The following is a 5,187-nucleotide window of genomic DNA, read 5'->3' on the forward strand; positions in this document are numbered from 1 at the left end:
CTTCCGCCGACCACTGGCGACAATATCGATGTACTGTGGAGACCTCACGCCCCACGTGTTGAGCAATTCGGCGGTACGTCCACCCGGCCTCCCGCATGCCCACTATACATACGCCCTCGCTCAAAGTCCGTCAACTGCACATACGGTTCACGTCCACGCTGTCGCGGCATGCTACCAGTGTTAAAGACTGCGATGGAGCTCCGTATGCCACGGCAAACTGGCTGACACTGACGGCGGCGGTGCACAAATACTGCGCAGCTAGCGCCATTCGACGGCCAACACCGCGGTTCCTGGTGTGTCCGCTGTGCCGTGCGTGTGATCATTGCTTGTACAGCCCTCTCGCAGTGTCCGGAGCAAGTATGGTGGGTCTGACACACCGGTGTCAATGTGTTCTTTTTTCCATTTCCAGGAGTGTATATAAGTTTAAAAAAGGAAACACGGATGACTGCGCAAATTGTCAAGGCATCACAGATCTCAGTTCTATGCGGGGACGATATAGTAAGATCCTTGAAGCCGGAATTGAGAGAGTAATTCAGGAAGTAAAAGAACAGAGTGGCATCCAGGCAGGTAGGTATTGTATTGATAATATCTGTTGTATTATACAGGTGACTGACAAGAGAATGGCACATGGCTTGGATACACGGCTTCTATAAAGTTGCTAAGACCTTTGAAAGTGTACCAGTTTCTATGATGTGGGAAGGAATGAATAACCAGAACATTCATAAATTTTACGGACAAGCAGTTGGAAAGCTGTATTAAGATAATACTTGTTGAGTTGCAGTTGGAAAGTTACTATCACAGAAATTTAAAGTTAGAAAAGGAGACAAGACTACTACTTGACACGTACCCTCTTTAAAATGGCTTTGAATACAGCAAGGCAAATAGGAAAAATAAGTTCAGAAACATGGGAATAAGGATACGTGACGACACACTGTTCTCCACAAATTTCGCTGATGATCGGGTCATTTTCACCGAGAAAGAAGAGGATGTATGTTTTCTACTAAGAAAGCCTAATAAGAATATGAGCAGTGGGGTATGAAGACTGAAATCTTATTTGTCGGAGGTATAGGAATGGATCTTGTTAAGAATGATAAATCTACAGTAAAGTGTAATCGACCATATAAATATTTAGTTACAATCATTTCAGAGAAGGGTGGAAACAAGGACGAAATAATAAGCCAAAAAATTTGGAAAGGTGGGAATGCAAAACTATAATGGAGAGCATTGCTCTCTATGATGTTGAACCGTGGGAAGTCTCCAAAGTCGATGAACAGAAATTAAAAGCAACGGAAACAGAATTTTGGAGACAAGGTTGTGAAGTAACAAGCACAAACGGAATAAGAAATGGAGTGCTACGAGAATAGATTGGAGTTAAGAACAATATTGTAAACACAACTGAAAACAAACGCCTGACATGTTACGTGCGTCTTAGAAGAACGCCAGAAGAGATGGCCTTCTAAAATATGGCTTTGTTGACCTCCACTAAGCAGAAACAGAAGAAGGGCCCGGTTACACCGGAAGGATACAGTGAGGCGTGAGATGCAGGACAAATCCATGCAAGGAAAGGACTCGCAAGATCGAAGAAGCTGGAAACTTGGATTTGAGAGACACGGCATGGTGTAGAAAACGCGCAGAGTGAAGGAGAAGACTGCTTGTACGAAGCGTGCTAACATTTGCAGGGAAATTGAGGAAATGCATTGCACGTAATTGTACAGTCTTCGAGAAATAATTATTTTTTGGTCCGGAAGGCCTTGATATACGAGTGTCCCATTTACGTTGTTCACACCAAATAAGTTTTTGTTCAGAAGGAGAAGAAAAAATGTATCAAGCAAATGTTGTTTAGCTACTAAGGAAACAAATTAACCAGCATGTTTGCCTTTCTTGTACACTTGTGCGTTACGGAGATATGAACAGCAGTACGTCTTCTTTTTTTAAATACAACACCATATTTTTTTTGGATAGTCCTGTTGAAAACCGTACCACAGAGCACCTTTCACGCAAACATAAACCTGTTAAGAACATAACACAAATTTGATGTTTACTCTTCCTACTGACACACGGTACAGGTACGAGAAGTAACGTAACTCGACCACTTGCTGGGTTTGACAGTAAAAATGTAAAGTAGTTTAGAATTGTTAGCTGGCAGAACACGAATGGCAGATTCAGTCTCCTAGATTTTCGTGTTCACCGGCACAATAGCACCTTTCCTTCGCGAATGAAAGAATTGTGTGTTTGAGTGTATCTCTTATAAGTTAAAGTGACTGTGATGTGTGTGTGTGTGTGTTGTATGGTGATGAGAGAAGGGAGAGGGGAAAACCCCGTGTCGGCACATGGTCTAATCCTCTCGAACAGAACCAAGGGACCTGCCGAGCTTAACATCCCCAAGCGATGGATGGATCATCAACAACTGTGTCGCAGCCTTCAATTATTGAGTCTCTGTGGAAAGAGTTGGAATTTAATCCAGGACACTGGCGCAGAATGTGGTGATCGGGAACTTTATTTACATAGGCACGGGACGTACGCAGGCTGTTTCCCACCCAAGTACTGGCAATGACGTTGCTTAATTTAGGTGAACTGAGAACAGGAGTGTTCAACGAGGCAAGGCCGTTGGAGGGGTCAACAGTAAACAGATGGAAACACGCCGGTCAGTCAGTCAACCGTCCTCAGTTCAAGGTCTTGTATGAGTGCTAGGTGCATCAGCGAAGAGAAGGTTATTGACGTGTGGAGAATGTGTCAGCATTATCGTTTTGTTTCTATTTTATTGCGGGAAGTATCACTTTATTGAAAACGTAACACAAAACTGACTTTGCTCCTCTCTACTGTTCAGTGCAGTAGCGGGGGGGAAGGGGTAGAGGGTGGTCGGGGAAGGGGGGGAATGCTGGAGCTGAAGGTAAAAAAATTGAAACACAAGAAAAATATGCACCGATCATTCAGTCAGCCGTCTTCGGCTGAAAGTTTGTTTGAATACAGCATACACCTTGGAAGGGAAGGCAGACAAGTGTCTGATCTGTGGAGAATGTAAGTTACCATTTTCTTTGTGTTTGGAAGTGGAAAACTTACATTATCTAGGTCACCTGCCCAAGGGCGCCCATACGAGTTGCAGGTGGGAGAAAGGGGGGGGGGGGCTAGATCTCGGTGTATGGAGACGAATGACGACTTGTAAGTAACCGTAAGAAATTCCAGTTACGACTCTGTTAAAAATCTGCGTATTGTCGTTTTTTAAATCATTTTCTTGAAAGAAACGCACCTGATTGCACTATATTTCTTTCATTTCCCTGAAAGCTAGGAGGGGTGCAGCCTCTTCTTGCCCAGGGTATGGGCGCCCTTGCACTTGCGCCGTGTCCTAGCACAGGAAAATCAACGTCAATTTTGTGTTACGTCGTCGAACTAGTGGATGTGACGTTTATGTTTAAGGTCTTAAGGGATGGGAAAGGCCTATAGTTGTTTAATAGCCGTGTTCTGTACTCGAGTCTCAAATATTTCAGATATCTCCTTTTACAGTTTCTTAGACTGTCGTAGTTTCAATAAGAAATGTACGACTTCACGTTTGTAAATATTCCTAATTTCAGTGGTCTTCTTCAAAATCTGCTCCGTAAACAACGAGAGCTTCACGTCAGATTCAAGAGAAGTCAAAACCTATGTGACAAATAAAAGCTCAACGAAGCGAAAACGAGCGTAAGGAGAATAATGAGAAGTATTAATGACTTTGAAAGTAAAACTTCGTCAGCCGATCTGTGTAAACACCCCAAGTGGTTTCGAACTTACGTAAGATCAGTATGCGGTTCGAACTCATCTCTTCATTCAGATACTATACTGGCACCGAGACAAAGGCAACAGAGAGAAGGCCGAAATACTGAACTCTGTCTTCTGAAATTGTTTCACGGCGCAAGGCCGTAACACCTATCCTCCTTTCAACCATCGTACGATCCTCGAAATGGCAGATGCTGAGGTAACCGACCGCCAAACAGAAAACCATCTACAATCACTTAGAAGTGTAAAGGCAACAGGACCAGACGAGATAACTATAAGATACTACAAGGATTATGCAAAAGAACTTGCTCCCTTTCTAGCAGTAGCTTATTGTAGATCGCTGGAACAAACGAATGGTACCTGGTGACTGCAAAAAAGCGCAAGTCATTCCTGTTTTCAGTAAAGGCTGCAGAAGAGATGCACACAGTTGAGGCGTTGAGATCAGATACGGGACGTGTCATCGTTTTTGGGGGTATATGAGTTATTACTTTAGTTGGTATTTTCGCACGATTCCGCTTCTGTTGGTTGTAAAACTGGACTTGCTCAGTGATTTATCCCTGTCAAATTCAGTGTTGAAATTACGTTTCGTGCAGGAAGAGGACTTGTCACAGACACAAGTTCCTATATTGCACGAAAGAACATGAGGGCTCCACTGTAGCGGTTTGCAGTAATCAGCTGTGAGATTTCCAAATGGCTTCGGTGACGCAACCGTCAGACGAGTCCGAAGACGATTTATATGAATTTAGAAGGAAGAAAAGGCGCCCGGAAATGTGGAAGAGGAATGTGAGTAAACAAAAGAAGGTCAAGGGTTTGGATCATGCCAACTGGAAAGGAAACCTTGTTCCTAGGTGGGAAACAGGTGCAGATTGCAGGTAAATAGCCATACGATGTTCATTGTTTAAATTCTCTGTACATAATGTAATATTCTGTAGCAGAGGCAAGATGGGTAAAAACATTGTACTAAAATGTGAATATAAATTCCTTTCATGGACACAAAGTTTAAACTTATGTTTTAGTTGTAATATAGGAAATCGGCAAAAAAAAGTTATTCGCCGAATATATAGGTTAATAAAACGCTAATATCTGTTTACAGATGCCGGCGTAAATGTTTTGAGAAGTTCTCATTTGCTGAGAAGGAACTATTGTTGACAGAATTCAACAATACGGCCAACAAAGATGGACAGGATGGGTACATCATTGCTCACATTCTTCCCTTCTTTCCGAAAGCAAGGAGACCGCGCCTAAATTCCATTACAAATCGTGGAAGGACAGTAAATGAGGTAACTGGCATGACAACTGTAATATTATTTTATTAACCATTTAGTTCCCGAATTAGGTACAGATTTGATCCACGTTTCGTAAAATCTTTAAGGCAAATAGTTCAAATGGTTCAAATGGCTCTGGGCACTGTGGGACTTAACTTCTGAGGTCATCATT

Source organism: Schistocerca cancellata, chromosome 9 (genome assembly GCF_023864275.1).
Source record: "Schistocerca cancellata isolate TAMUIC-IGC-003103 chromosome 9, iqSchCanc2.1, whole genome shotgun sequence".
Lineage (NCBI taxonomy): Eukaryota > Metazoa > Arthropoda > Insecta > Orthoptera > Acrididae > Schistocerca > Schistocerca cancellata.